Raw genomic sequence first — 17,060 nt, forward strand, 5'->3', positions numbered from 1 at the left:
CACTCCCGCCGCTGGAATTCAGGCGCCTGGCGTCCGAAAAGGGGCCAGATGCCTGAATAATGGGTGGCAGTGGCAGCCATGGATAGATTCATGCAAAGCATGAATCTATCCATGATACATAGAGGGGGTGGCTGGAGAGAAGCGGTGGTGCCGTGCACCCTGAATGGACGCACCGCCACGGGTACATGCTTTGTTTTGCATATAATGGAAAAGCATGGTGTACATGCAGTTTCTGTTAGGGTTGGGTAGTGAAGAAAGAAATTGATGGTGTATGGCATAGGTAACAGTACTGCAGACAATTTCCTTCTGGAGCTCTAAAATGGGTATTAAATGTGTTTAAATGTACATCATTATGTTTATTATGTTTGTCTAATATAACATAGTTTATTTTATTGAGAATTTGGCATAGTAGAATAATCCATTTTCCTCCAGCACCAAAAAAAAAAAATGTCATTCAACTGATAAATATAAACAGTTGTGTTAACTGTACAGAGTTACATATATTGAAACTTTCAATGGAAACAATGAATTAAACATTAAGCCCTGGCTCACACCAGTGCGGCTTTGAAGCCAGGCTATTTCAGCATGACTTCAAAGCTGACTATCAATGCAACCAGATCTAAATTCGCCCCTTGTTTTTCAATTGAAAATTATCTATAATTTTTTTGTTCTGTTCACACATTGTGTCTGTAATGCTTGTCCAATGTGTAAACTACTTTGTTTTGTATTTTAACCAATTCAGCTCTTACACCTGTACACACTTCTGTTTACATTTCTGGCATGAGTCTATTTATTTGGCATTAACGTTGTCATTACTTAAAGTGTAACTAAACCCAGGACCCTGCATTCGCTATATCTGGTCTCCCACAGTACACAGGACATGGAAATGCAATCATTTTAGTAAATATAAACCGATAAATACCTTTTCTCATCAGCAGAATCTAGCAGTCTTCTATTAGTGTTCAGCTGAGCAATGGTTAAAGCTTGTAGGACAGTGTTAATTTCGTCAACTAAAACATTTTAGTCAACTAAATGAATATTATTTTAGTCGACTAAAATACGACTAAAACTAAAACAACCGAGATGACTAAAATACAACTAAAACTAAAATGCCATTTTAGTCAAAAGACTAAGACTAAAACCAAATTGAAATTTGACTTCAAAATTAATACTGGTCTGTAGTGCATGTTCACACCTCAATACCATAATAAATAACATATGAGATTTTTCACTCCAGCAGTATATAATGAGTTTGGAAATTGTAGAGAAATGTTAACTAATGCATTACAATTTAATTACACCCATTCAATTTTAGAGGACTAAAATGAGTTTTAGTTGACTAAAATGTACTGGAGATTTTAGTCGACTAAAACATAGGACATTTTAGTCGACTAAAATCTACTGGAGATTTAGTCGACTAAATACGACTAGAACTAAAACAACTGCAGAAGACTAAAATGGGACTAAAACTAAAATGCCATTTTAGTCCTAAGACTAAGACTAAAACTAAATTGAAATTTGCTGCCAAAATTAACACTGTTGTAGGAGGAGTTTTCATTCTCCCCAGACTGTCCTATAAGGCTGCATGATTCCTGATCCTGTCTGGAGAGTGCTGATTGGCCCTGTGCTGATTGCATGAACCCTACCAGAAAAAAAACCTCTCTAGCAATACACACCAAACTAAGCATGTGCAGAGTGCCCCCAAGGCTCTGTACTATCAGGAGATAGATTGGGGACAGTGTAAGAAGGGGAGGATCAGAGAAGACAGGATCAAACAGCCTTTTTACAACGCAATGGATTAACCCCTTAGGTTCCACATATGCACAGGTTGCATATGCTGTATGGACTGGTTTTACTGTTGTGGGTTTAGTAACACTTTAACCACTTGCCAACCGCCCACTGTCGTTATATGTTGGCTGTTTGAAGTGGGATATCGTTGGATACCTCAATATCCACTTCTTTAGTGGGCGGTTGGCTTTCGGATAAAAGTGGTCTCAGCGGCAGATTCGCCGCAAGATCACTTTTATCGGTGGCGGAAGAGGGGCCCCCCTCCCGCCGCGCTCCACCGCTCTCCACTGCTTACAAGAGCCACCGGCAGTGGTGGAGGCGATCAGATCCTGTCCCCTCTGTAGTATGGAGCTGAGTGAGGAGAAGATGGCCCCTACCTGGCTCCATACCATTGCAGGGCGGAAGCGACGTCAAAACGTCACTTCCGCCCATAGCTCTTAAAGGGACATTTTTTTAAATTGCATTTAGGTGTAAATATGAGATCTGGGGTCTTTTTGACCCCAGATCTCATATTTAAAGTGGGGTTCCACCCAAAAGTGGAACTTCCGCTCATCGGATTCCTCCCCCCCTCCGGTGTTACAATTGGCACCTTTCAGGGGGGGGGGGTGCAGATACCTGTATAATATATCACGCCCCCTCCCGCACTCCCCCCGCTGTCTTCTGGGAAAGACACAGGTCCCAGGAGATAGCGGGGACCATTGAGAACGCGCAGCGCGACTCGCGCATGCGCAGTAGGGAAGCGGGAAGTGAGGCCGCAACGCTTCACTTCCTGATTTCCTCACTGAGAATGGCGGCGGCAGCACCCGAGGATCGAGGGACGGTTCGGCCTCGGGTGCCGACATCGCTGGACCCCGGGACAGGTGAGTGTGCTTATTTTAAAAGTCAGCAGCTGCAGTATTTGCAGCTGCTGACATCTAAAAAAAAAATTTTCGCCGGACTCCCGCTTTAAGAGGTCCTGTCATGCTTTTTTCCTATTACAAGGGATGTTTACATTCCTTGTAATAGGAATAAAAGTGAATTTTTTTTAAAAGAACAATGTAAAAATAAAAAGCAAAATAAATAAGAAAAACACGTTTTTTTTTTAAACGCGTCCCGTCTCGCTGAGTTCGCGTGCAGAAGTGAACGCATTTGTGAGTAGCACCTGGATATGTAAATGGTGTTAATGTGAGGTATCACCACGATCATTAGAGCAAGAGCAATAATTCTAGCCCTAGACCTTCTCTGTAACAAAAAACATGCAACCTGTAGAATTTTTTAAACATCGCCTATGGAGATTTTTAAGGGTAAAAGTTTGTCGCCATTCCACAAGCGGGCGCATTTTTGAAGCGTGATATGTTGGCGTAACATCATCTTTCACAATATAAAAAAAAATTGGGCTAACTTTATTGCTGTCTTATTTTTTAATACAAAAAAGTGTATTTTTTCCCAAAAAAATGCGCTTGTAAGACCGCTGCGCAAATACGGTGTGACAGAAAGTATTGCAGCGACCGCTATTTTATTTAACCTGATTTTATCCTGTAAACACCAAATCTCAAAACTAGAAAATGCATTTCCTGGGGAAAATGCGTGGGAATGCTGAATAGCTGAATTGCTAAAACGGCCCCCAGCAAAACTGCCCCATCATATTGCCATCAAAACTGCCCCATCAGAATTGCCCCATAAAAATTGGCACGGCTGCGCAAATCACCGTCATTGTACGTCGGCTCTTTAAATCGATATAGCATGCGCATGCGCACACCCACAGCGTGTCTCCGGAGCCAACGCGCGTGTCTGGTGGACGCGATGACCACCAGCCAACCGCGATCGCTCCACAGAGAGCCAGAACAGGAAATTGTCAGTGTAAACAGACAGATCCCTGTCCTGTCAGGGTTGAAAAGAGAGATCTGCTGCTCCTAGTGATTAGGATCAGCATTCTCTCTCTTCTTCCAGGCAGCCCATACCCATACAGTTATCGTTGGTGTCCCATGGACTTCCCATGGACACACTTAACCCCTTAACCCATAGTGTTAACCTCTTCCCTGCCAGTGACATTTACACAGTAATCAGTGGCTATTTATGGCACTGATCACTGTATAAATGTCAGTGGTTCCAAAAAAGTGTCCGATCTGTCCACCACAATGTCGCAGTCCGACTAAAAATCGCAGATCGCCGCCATTACTGGTAATAAAATAAATAAATAATAAAAATGCCATAAATCTATCCCCTATTTTGTAGACGTTTTAACTTTTGCGCAAACCAATCAATATACACTTATTAAGATTTTTTTCCCTTAAAATATGTAAAAGAATACATAGTGGCCTAATCTAGTGGTCTCCAAACTGCGGCCCAGGGGCCAGATGTGGCCCTTTGCTTGCTTTTATCAGGCCCTTGGGGCACTATTTCATCCATTGATACCAACAATGGGGCATAAGTCCCTCACATTGAGACCAATGAAGGAGCACAACTCCTCCCAATTACACCAACAATGGGGCACAATGACACCAATGATAGGACACAATTCCTCCAAATGACACCAACGATAATGCACAATTCCTCCCACTGACACCAACGATGGGGCACAATTCCTCCCACCGACACCAACGAAGGAGCACAATTCCTCCCAATAACATCAATGATGGGGCACAATTCTTCCCAATGACACCAACAATTGGGCCCAATAACACCAATGATGGGGCACAATTCCTCACAAAGACACCAACAATTGGGCCCAAAGACATCAATGATGGGACACAATTCCTCCCTATGACACCAACTATAAGGCACAATCCCTCCCACTGACACCAAAGATGGCGCATTCTTTATTCCCACTGAAGACTGGACCTTTTCTACTCCCAATGGCCACAGTCTGGCCCCCCTAACGTCAGAGGGACAGTAAACTGGCCCCGTTTAGAAAGTTTGGAGACTCCTGGTCTGGCCCTAAACTGATGAAGAAATTAGTTTTTTACATTTTTTTGGGGATATTTATTATAGCAAAAAGTAAAAAATATTTCTTTTTTTTCAAAATTGTGATCAAATACCACCAAAAGAAAGCTCTATTTGTGGGAAAAAAGGAAATAAATTTGCACGGCTGCGCAATTGTCAGTTAAAGCGACGCAGTGCCGTATCGCAAAAAATGGCCTGGTCATTATGGGGGTAAATCCTTCCGGGGCTGAAGTGGTTAAAGGGTAAGTTCACCTTTGTAAACTTTTTTTTCCCCTAAATTCCAGCTCCCCTATGCACCAATATAGCATTCATGTACTTTTTTTGCAAAAATATCAAAGCTTTCCATTAAATCTACAGTCACTTACTTTTCTTGTCTTAATCCATGTTTCCAGACATTTCTATTTGTCTTTCTTCCTGATCAGACTTTAGGTCATGACACAGGAAGGAGTTGACCAACTGACCTCATTAGCACACACCTTGCATCATCCACCCACCCATTCCCAGGTGCACGTTTTTTGAATGAAATGCAATCAATCAGTGATCACCCTTGGGCTTTGTTTGCGCCCCCAAAAAATGGAGCACCAGCCGCCACTGTTCATCAGAGTAGTTCAGTGTCACCATGGTAGGTAGGTAGTTTCAGCAGGCAGAAAGAGAGACACTGGTAGCAGGAGTCACATAAGCTTCTAAAAGTATATAAGGACTAATACTTACGTTACCCAATGCTCGCTCTTCCGCTCAGGAAGGTCTTCAGTCTCTCATGGATCTGTCAAAATCACTGTGGGCTGCTTTCTGGTGTGCTGCGGGGTTATCTTAAAGAAGTTGTAAAGGCAGAAGTTTTTTATCTTAATGTATTCTATGCATTAAGATAAAAAAAACCCTTTTGTGTGTAGCAGTCACCCCAGCACCCCTAAACATTTACCTGAGTCCCATCTCTCTCCAGCAATGTCCACAAATGTCTAAGCTGTCTGGGACACTCCTCCTGATGGCTGAGACACAGCAGCAGCGCCATTGGCTCCAGCAGCTGTCAATCAAAGTCAATCAGCCAATCAGGGGAGAGAGGGGATGGGGCCAGGTCGGGGGTCCGTGTCTGAATGGACACACGGAGCTGTGACTCGGCTCCAGTGCCCCCATAGGAAGCTGCTGACTTTGGGGGCACTCAATGGGAGGGAGGGGCCAGGAGCAGCAAAAAAGAACCTGAGAAGAGAAGGTTCCGGGCTGCTCTGTGCAAAACCAACTGCATAGAGCAGGTAAGTATAACACGTTTGTTATTTATTTATTTTTTTATAACTTGTTTTTTACAATCACTTTAATTTCTTAAGATGGATCCCTTTTGATTGCTCATTCAAGCACCGCTTGGATATGAAAAAAGCCATGCCACTGGGTAGAGTCCATAGGTGTAAGGTCTGGGGAATCCGCCAGATACTTCATGCTATGCAAGACAGCATGGGGACGCTGGGACCAGGCGCAATGATGTCATTACATTATTGTGTTTCCCCCGCCAATCACTGCAAGCTTCATCAGAACAAGAAGGGGTCAGTGTGCTGCTGCTTAATTATCCCCTTAATTAAAAGTAATTTGTTCACAAGCCTCCATGTTTAGGCTATTTTAAATTAATCAGCAAGGAATGCTTTAAAGATGAGTTCGATATTCAAGCCATTACGTATGAGAGTTCCTAATTTATAAATCCAGTATTTCTTTTTTTTTTTTACAGTTACAGTCCCACCTACCCAAATGTTTATTAAAGCAGGGTCAATCTTGTGGTCTGCAGGATATTTTCTGTTGGGTTTACAGTGTTTGGCTACAACCAACACAGATACCACCAACACCTTTCACCAAATATCTTTGCTGCTGTGTAATGGTAGCATGAAACATACAATGTTTGGGCAGGGTTGATCCTCTCCTCTGTAAGAATTTTTTTGGGGCTGTTATGGTGTTTGTCTCTAGGAAAAATATGCAAAACTTAAGTTTTTAAAAAACTTTTTTTACAAGGGTAGGAATTGTTCAATTTTTGGGCATGGATAAATATTGTGTTGGCAATTAAGTTTTGGGCAAAATTGCAGCGCATCATCAATAAAAACAAAAAACACAAAAAAAACAGCAACAATTTTGATTCTGACATTGAACCGTGCGCCACATTCAAGCAGTTCTAATTTGCTCCACTTATACATTGTGGCAGAATGAATGCACCGAATTCTAAATAAAATACCAACAGTTTGTATCTTACAAAAGTGGAGCTAGTTAACACCAACTTTCCTTTGGCATTAAGAGACAGATTTTGCTAAAGTTTATAAAAGGGGCACATCATGTGGCAAGTTCAATTACAATTTCCAGACAGGTACTTGAATTTGGTGCACGCTATGCCACTTTTAGAACTAATGCAAAACAGTTACTAAAAATCTGTCTCTGCCACTCTTCATGAAATCCAGGGATTATTTTCCTCGTGCTGCTCTCTAGCTGTGAAATTTGTAGCACACCCTCTTTAAAGTAATGTGGCCTGACAGTAATACCTTACATGAAAACCATCCAGTCTCACTCTTTACCTCCCTTAATTATGACATATGAAATGTGTTTTGAAGTATGTGCAGAGAATTCTTCAAAACATTTTTCTCTTTTGTCCAAGGGGAGAACAAAATGTAATTTCTGCATTTACAGATAGAGCCTGACTGCTTCATCCCTCTTGAATTGCCTTTGATGAGAACTATATATTCTGTGTATAAAATTGGTATGATTTCAAGATTTTCAGAAAAATAGGAGTCTGCCTCCCATTATTAAGGATGAGATTCTCTGTCTAAAATTGTTACAATATTTATAATTTATCTCCACAAAAATACAGAATAGTTTTAATTAATTATTTAAAGAATTCATTTTAATTTTAATTATTTAAAATTAAATCTACACCCTCTGCAAACTGCAAGCAAATTTTAATCTGGTTACTCTCGCTCTCATAAATTACAACCTTGACAATGAAGGCTTCAAAGATGTATTGTGAAGATGTATGTTGTTTCCATCTTCACTGTCCAAAACAAAGGCCAGTGGTGTCGCTAGGGGGTGGCTAAAGAGGCTAAAGCCCCGAATCTGGGGCCCATAGCCCCGAGTCCAGGGCTGGTGTTCATTCGAGAAGTGCCCCCTATCGAATAGTGCCCAATATGTACGCGCATGCGCACATCGTAGGAGTTATCTCTCTATGGGAGATACCATTTCACAGGTACAATTTAAACCTATACAAACACCAGGGGAGACCGTAGTTCTGAGATTGTGCATCGCTGCTGCAGGAGGGTGGCTAGTGGCTGTGTTGAAGAGCTGGTTTTGTCTGTGTTGCAACCCGACCTTTCACACATGCAAAACCAGCCGTTCCACACACCAAACCCGCCCTGTAACACAAACAAAACTGGACATCAGACCACTGTAAAGCCACCTGCAACAGCGAGGCGCAATGTGAGAACTACGGTCTCCCCCCCCCGCTGTTTGTATAGGTTTCAATTGTGGCCGTGAAATGGTATCTCCCACCGAGAGATGCATCCTACAATGTGCACATGTGCCCAGGTCACGTCACTCCAGCTGATCGGCCGAAGTGCGGCTCCTTCCTGCGCATGCGTAGGCACTATTCGATGGGGGGCACTCCTTGACAGAACACCGGCCCTACCAAGAGAGTGTTGTGGGCTGCCTCCAATGCAATACTCCCAATGCACATGTTCCTGCACAAACGGCTGTATCTTAAATTGGGTGCTGAAATGACCAACGGCTGGAACCGACTGCAATCATGAGAACGAAGTGTCACCAGCACACCAGGATCTCCAAAATTGGGTACATAATTTTAAACACATAGTATCAAAAAAATAAATAGCGACGTTTCGGAGCCACGCAGGACCCCTTCATCAGGCATGTGACAAATTGTGATGCAAACAGTCCACCATTTAAAGAACCATTCACCAGTCAGTGCAAAGAGGAAATCACCCCCAGCCTGCCCCCTGACATCCAATGACATCATATCCCGCCCATAAACCTGTGTGTTTGCTTCCTATTTACATAAAACAGCCATCAGACGGTCATAACCACTTTGGCCAAAGTGGATCAGTGTGTGTCAGTGTACTAGTATTCTGTTCATACTAAAATGAATTCTATTTGCTGGAGCTGGTCACACTTCCTTCTCATGATTGCGGGCTGACTGACACAGTGCTTTCCCGCACAGCCGTGACACTCTCACTGAGTCTGCACTCGAAGCTTCACTGACAGCCAGAGCCAGGAGATGAGTGTGAGAGTGAGTCTCCTCCTTGCTCTGCCCATATCATAGAGTCGGGAGGAACTTTCTCAAACAAGCTCCTGAGCTGAGGAAGCGGCAGGTGAGTGCAGACCATGGAGGAGGGGGAGCTGGGAAACTCTGTACTACCCTAGCCTGTCTTCTGTATACACTGGCCTCTCTATATACACTAGCCTGTCTTCTACAAACACTAGTCTCTCTATATACACTAGCCTGTCTGTATACCCCAGCCTGTCTTCTGCATACACTAGCCTGTCTTCTATATACACTAGCCTATCTGTATACACTAGCCCCTCTGCATACACTAGCCTGTCTTCTGTATACACTAGCCTCTCTGTATACACTAGCTTGTCTTCTATATACACTAACCTGTCTTCTATATACCCTAGCCTCTCTGTATACCTTAGCCTGTCTTCTATATACACTAGCCTCTCTGTATACACTAGCCTCTCTGTATACCCCAGCGTGGCTTCTGTATACACTAGCCTCTCTGTATACACTAGCCTCTCTGTATATCCCAGCCCGTCTTCTGTATACACCACCCTCTCTGTATACACTAGCCTCTCTGTATACCCCAGCCTGTCATCTGTATACACTAGCCTCTCTGTATACCCCAGCCTGATGTCTGTATACACTAGCCTCTTTGTATACCCCAGCCTGTCTTCTGTATACACTAGCCTGTCTTCTATATACACTATCCTATCTTCTGTATACCCCAGCCGAGCTTCTGTATACACTAGCCTCTCTGTATACACTAGCCTCTCTGTATACCCCAGCCTGTCTTCTGTATACACTAGCCTCTCTGTATACTTCAGCCGGTCTTCTGTATACACTAGCTTCTCTGTATACCCCAGCCTGTCTTCTGTATACCCTAGCCTGTCTTCCATTTACCCTAGCCTCTCTGTATACACTAGCCTCTCTGTATACCCAGCCTGTCTTCTGTATACACTAGCCTCTCTGTATACCCCAGCCTGTCTTCTGTATACACTAGTCTCTCTGTATACCCCAGCCTGTCTTCTGTATACCCTAGCCTGTCTTCTGTATACCCTAGCCTCTCAGTATACACTAGCCTCCTTGTATATCCCAGCCTGTTTTCTGTATACACTAGCCTATCTGTATATCCCAGCCTGTCTTCTGTATACCTTAGCCTGTCTTCTGTATACCCTAGCCTCTCTGTATACCCCAGCCTGTCTTCTGTATACACGAGCCTGTCTTCTGTATACACTAGCCTCTCTGTATACCCAGCCTGTCTTCTGTATACACTAGCCTCTCTGTATACCCCAGCCTGTCTTCAGTATACACTAGCCTCTGTGTATACCCTAGCCTGTCTTCTGTATACACTAGCCTCTCTGTATAACCCAGCTTGTCTTCTGTATACACTAGCCTGTCTTCTATATACACTAGCCTCTCTGTATACCCCAGCCTGTCTTCTGTATACATTAGCCTCTCTGTATACCACAGCCTGTCTTCTGTATACCCTAGCCTGTCTTCAGTAAACCCTAGCCTCTCTGTATACACTAGCCTCTCTGTATACCCCAGCCTGACGTCTGTATACACTAGCCTCTCTGTATACCCCAGCCTGTCTTCTGTATACACTAGCCTGTCTTCTATATATACTATCCTATCTTCTGTATACACTAGCCTCTCTGTATACACTAACCTCTCTTTATACCCCAGCCGAGCTTCTGTATACACTAGCCTCTCTGTATACACTAGCCTCTCTGTATACCCCAGCCTGTCTTCTGTATACACTAGCCTCTCTGTATACTCCAGACGGTCTTCTGTATACACTAGCCTCTCTGTATACCCCAGCCTGTCTTCTGTATACCCTAGCCTGTCTTCCATTTACCCTAGCCTCTCTGTATACACTAGCCTCTCTGTATACCCAGCCTGTCTTCTGTATACACTAGCCTCTCTGTATACCCCAGGCTGTCTTCAGTATACACTAGCCTCTGTGTATACCCTAGCTTGTCTTCTGTATACACTAGCCTCTCTGTATAACCCAGCTTGTCTTCTGTATACACTAGCCTGTCTTCTATATACACTAGCCTCTCTGTATACCCCAGCCTGTCTTCTGTATACGTTAGCCTCTCTGTATACCACAGCCTGTCTTCTGTATACCCTAGCCTGTCTTCAGTAAACCCTAGCCTCTCTGTATACACTAGCCTTTCTGTATACCCAGCCTGTCTTCTATATACACTAGCCGCCCTGTATACCCAAGCCTGTTTTCTGTATACACTAGCCTGTCTGTATACTCCAGCCTGTCTTCTGTATACCCTAGCCTGTCTTCTGTATACCCTAGCCTCTCTGTATACCCCAGCCTGTCTTCTTTATACACTAGCCTCTCTGTATAACCAGCCTGTCTTCTGTATACACCAGCCCCTCTGTATACCCCAGCCTCTCTTCTGTATACACTAGCCTCTCTGTATACCCTAGCCTGTCTTCTGTATACCCTAGCCTGTCTTGTGTATACAATAGCCTCTCTGTATACCCCAGCTTGTCTTCTGTATACACTAGCCTGTCTTCTATATACACTAGCCTCTCTGTACACTCCAGCCTGTCTTCTGTATACATTAGCCTCTCTGTATACCCCAGCCTATCTTCTGTATACCCTAGCCTGTCTTCTGTATACCCTACCCTCTCTGTATACACTAGCCTCTCTGTATACCCAGCCTGTCTTCTGTATACACTAGCCTCTCTGTATACCCCAGCCTGTCTTCTGTATACACTAGTCTCTCTGTATACCCCAGCCTGTCTTCTGTATACCCTAGCCTGTCTTCTGTATACCCTAGCCTCTCAGTATACACTAGCCTCCTTGTATATCCCAGCCTGTTTTCTGTATACACTAGCCTATCTGTATATCCCAGCCTGTCTTCTGTATACCCCAGCCTGTCTTCTGTATACCCTAGCCTGTCTTCCATTTACCCTAGCCTCTCTGTATACACTAGCCTCTCTGTATACCCAGCCTGTCTTCTGTATACACTAGCCTGTCTTCTATATACACTAGCCTCTCTGTATACCCCAGCCTGTCTTCTGTATACGTTAGCCTCTCTGTATACCACAGCTTGTCTTCTGTATACACTAGCCTGTCTTCTATATACACTAGCCTCTCTGTATACCCCAGCCTGTCTTCTGTATACGTTAGCCTCTCTGTATACCACAGCCTGTCTTCTGTATACCCTAGCCTGTCTTCAGTAAACCCTAGCCTCTCTGTATACACTAGCCTTTCTGTATACCCAGCCTGTCTTCTATATACACTAGCCGCCCTGTATACCCAAGCCTGTTTTCTGTATACACTAGCCTGTCTGTATACTCCAGCCTGTCTTCTGTATACCCTAGCCTGTCTTCTGTATACCCTAGCCTCTCTGTATACCCCAGCCTGTCTTCTTTATACACTAGCCTCTCTGTATAACCAGCCTGTCTTCTGTATACACCAGCCCCTCTGTATACCCCAGCCTCTCTTCTGTATACACTAGCCTCTCTGTATACCCTAGCCTGTCTTCTGTATACCCTAGCCTGTCTTGTGTATACAATAGCCTCTCTGTATACCCCAGCTTGTCTTCTGTATACAATAGCCTGTCTTCTATATACACTAGCCTCTCTGTATACTCCAGCCTGTCTTCTGTATACATTAGCCTCTCTGTATACCCCAGCCTATCTTCTGTATACCCTAGCCTGTCTTCTGTATACCCTACCCTCTCTGTATACACTAGCCTCTCTGTATACCCAGCCTGTCTTCTGTATACACTAGCCTCTCTGTATACCCATGCCTGTCTTCTGTATACACTAGTCTCTCTGTATACCACAGCCTGTCTTCTGTATACCCTAACCTGTCTTCTGTATACTCAAGCCTGTCTTTTGTATATCCTAGCCTCTCTGTATACACTAGCCTCTCAGTATACACTAGCCACTCCATATACCCCAGCCTGTCTTCTGTATACATTAGCCTCTCTGTATACCCTGTCAGCGAAATTTGGTTGTACGCAAAGCACACAGCCAAATCTCCTGTTTCTAATCATAATAACAATTTCGTTTAATCATATAATACCATCTCACCTTTTGATCATATGTCTCTCCTCTGGTGTAGCTCATCCTCTGGTGTGTGCCTCATGCTTACAAATAGAATCACAACACATCCTTCTTACATTCCCATCTCAGCAAGACTGCCCTTACAACCCTGTCTCAGCTGTCTGCGTGAGCCACTTTATTAGCATATCAATAGCAAGTCCCAAAGCTTGAGGGTTGGGCCTCCAACAGCCAAACACCTCTTACAAAGCTTGTGACCTCACAAAAAATGGACACAGGATATGACCTCACAGGATGTAAGTGACCATATAAGGATTTAACAACAGAACACAAAACAACCAATGAACAATGACTACAGGACATGATACAATATACTAAATGACGATGACTAAAGTTCCTTGTGCATGGGATATTATCCGCAGGTATATGTCATGGCACCCCAAACATGTTGATCAGGCATACCAGGGGGGACAAGAGCAAAACACCTCTAAACCGATAATGTCTTTGCAGAGTGAACGCATCCCCACCAGACGATCGTTCTGTGCATTGCACAGGGGCCCTTTTGCTGGCGGGCACGCCTCCTCTCCGCAAACACCTCTCTCCAAACACCAGGAAGTTTTCCACTACCTAACAGGTCTCAGCCAGCGTCGATCTGCCCCAGTCAGCTATTAGAGTGGGCTGTAGTTGATCAGACACTGAGAGACTTATGACAACACATTAATATAAAATTTTCCACAACAACCCCAGCCTGTCTTTTGTATAAACTAGCCTGTCTTCTATATATACTAGCCTTCCTGTATACCCCAGCCTGTTTTCTGTATACACTAGCCTCTCTGTATGCCCCAGCCTGTCTTCTGTATACACTAGCCTCTCTGTATTCCCAGCCTGTCTTCTGTATACACTAGCCTCTCTGTATACCCCAGCCTGTCTTCTGAATACACTAAACTCTCTGTATACCCAAGCCTGTCTTCTGTATACACTAGCCTCTCTGCATGCCCTAGACTGTTTTCTATATACACTAGCCTCTCTGTATACCCCAGCCTATCTTCTATATACATTAGCCTTTCTGCATACCCTAGCCTGTCTTCCATTTACCCTAGCCTCTCTGTATACACTAGCCTCTCTGTATACCCAGCCTGTCTTCTGTATACACTAGCCTCTCTGTATACCCCAGCCTGTCTTCAGTATACACTAGCCTCTGTGTATACCCTAGCCTGTCTTCTGTATACACTAGCCTCTCTGTATAACCCAGCTTGTCTTCTGTATACACTAGCCTGTCTTCTATATACACTAGCCTCTCTGTATACCACAGCCTGTCTTCTGTATACCCTAGCCTGTCTTCAGTAAACCCTAGCCTCTCTGTATACACTAGCCTTTCTGTATACCCAGCCTGTCTTCTATATACACTAGCCGCCCTGTATACCCAAGCCTGATTTCTGTATACACTAGCCTGTCTGTATACCCCAGCCTGTCTTCTGTATACCCTAGCCTGTCTTCTGTATACCCTAGCCTCTCTGTATACCCCAGCCTGTCTTCTTTATACACTAGCCTCTCTGTATAACCAGCCTGTCTTCTGTATACACCAGCCCCTCTGTATACCCCAGCCTCTCTTCTGTATACACTAGCCTCTCTGTATACCCTAGCCTGTCTTCTGTATACCCTAGCCTGTCTTGTGTATACAATAGCCTCTCTGTATACCCCAGCTTGTCTTCTGTATACACTAGCCTGTCTTCTATATACACTAGCCTCTCTGTATACTCCAGCCTGTCTTCTGTATACATTAGCCTCTCTGTATACCCCAGCCTATCTTCTGTATACCCTAGCCTGTCTTCTGTATACCCTACCCTCTCTGTATACACTAGCCTCTCTGTATACCCAGCCTGTCTTCTGTATACACTAGCCTCTCTGTATACCCATGCCTGTCTTCTGTATACACTAGTCTCTCTGTATACCACAGCCTGTCTTCTGTATACCCTAACCTGTCTTCTGTATACTCAAGCCTGTCTTTTGTATATGCTAGCCTCTCTGTATACACTAGCCTCTCAGTATACACTAGCCACTCCATATACCCCAGCCTGTCTTCTGTATACATTAGCCTCTCTGTATACCCTGTCAGCGAAATTTGGTTGTACGCAAAGCACACAGCCAAATCTCCTGTTTCTAATCATAATAACAATTTTGTCTAATGATATAATACCATCTCACCTTTTGATCATATGTCTCTCCTCTGGTGTAGCTCATCCTCTGGTGTGTGCCTCATGCTTACAAATAGAATCACAACACATCCTTCTTACATTCCCATCTCAGCAAGACTGCCCTTACAACCCTGTCTCAGCTGTCTGCATGAGCCACTTTATTAGCATATCAATAGCAAGTCCCAAAGCTTGAGGGTTGGGCCTCCAACAGCCAAACACCTCTTACAAAGCTTGTGACCTCACAAAAAATGGACACAGGATATGACCTCACAGGATGTAAGTGACCATATAAGGATTTAACAACAGAACACAAAACAACCAATGAACAATGACTACAGGACATGATACAATATACTAAATGACGATGACTAAAGTTCCTTGTGCATGGGAGATTATCCGCAGGTATACGTCATGGCACCCCAAACATGTTGATCAGGCATACCAGGGTTGACAAGAGCAAAACACCTCTAAACCGATAATGTCTTTGCAGAGTGAATGCATCCCCACCAGACGATCGTTCTGTGCATTGCACAGGGGCCCTTTTGCTGGCAGGCACGCCTCCTCTCCGCAAACACCTCTCTCCAAACACCAGGAAGTTTTCCACTACCTAACAGGTCTCAGCCAGCGTCGATCTGCCCCAGTCAGCTATTAGAGCGGGCTGTGGTTGATCAGACACTGAGAGACTTATGACAACACATTAATATAAAATTTTCCACAACAACCCCAGCCTGTCTTTTGTATAAACTAGCCTGTCTTCTATATATACTAGCCTTCCTGTATACCCCAGCCTGTTTTCTGTATACACTAGCCTCTCTGTATGCCCCAGCCTGTCTTCTGTATACACTAGCCTCTCTGTATTCCCAGCCTGTCTTCTATATACACTAGCCTCTCTGTATACCCCAGCCTGTGTTCTGTATACACTAAACTCTCTGTATACCCAAGCCTGTCTTCTGTATACACTAGCCTCTCTGCATGCCCTAGACTGTTTTCTATATACACTAGCCTCTCTGTATACCCCAGCCTATCTTCTATATACATTAGCCTCTCTGCATACCCCAGCCTGTCTTCTGTATACCCAACCCTGTCTTCTGTATACCCTAGCCTTTCTGTATACACTAGCCTTTCTGTATACCCAGCCTGTCTTCTGTATACATTAGCCTCTCTGTATACCCCAGCCTGTCTTCTGTAAACACTAGTCTCTCTGTATACCCCAGCCTGTCTTCTGTATACCTTAGCCTGTCTTCTGTATACCCTAGCCTGTCTTCTGTATACCCTAGCCTCTCTGTATACACTGGCCTCTCAGTATACACTAGCCACTCTGTATACCCCAGCCTGTCTTCTGTATACACTAGCCTCTCTGTATACCCCAGCCTGTCTTTTGTATAAACTAGCCTGTCTTCTATATACACTATCCTCCCTGTATACCTAGCCTGTTTTCTGTATACACTAGCCTCTCTCTATACCCCAGACTGTCTTCTGTATACCCTAGCCTCTCTCTATACCCCAGCCTGTCTTATATATACACTAGCCTCTCTGTATACCCAGTCTGTCTTCTGTATACACTAGCCTGTCTCCTGTATACCCTAGCCTGTCTTCTGTATACACTAGCAACTCTGTATACCCCAGGCTGTCTTCTGTATACACTAGCCTCTCTGTATACCCCAGCCTGTCTTCTGTATACACTAGCCTCTCTGTAAACCCCAGCCTGTCTTCTGTATACATTAGCCTGTTTTCTGTATACCCTAGCCTCTCTGTATACTCCAGCCTGTCTTCTGTATACACTAGCCTCTCTGTATAACCAGCCTGTCTTCTGTATACACTAGCCTCTCTGTATACCCCAGCCTGTCTTCTGTATACCCTAGCCTGTCTTC

Source organism: Aquarana catesbeiana, linkage group LG11 (assembly GCF_042186555.1).
Source record: "Aquarana catesbeiana isolate 2022-GZ linkage group LG11, ASM4218655v1, whole genome shotgun sequence".
In the NCBI taxonomy this organism is placed as follows: Eukaryota; Metazoa; Chordata; class Amphibia; order Anura; family Ranidae; genus Aquarana; species Aquarana catesbeiana.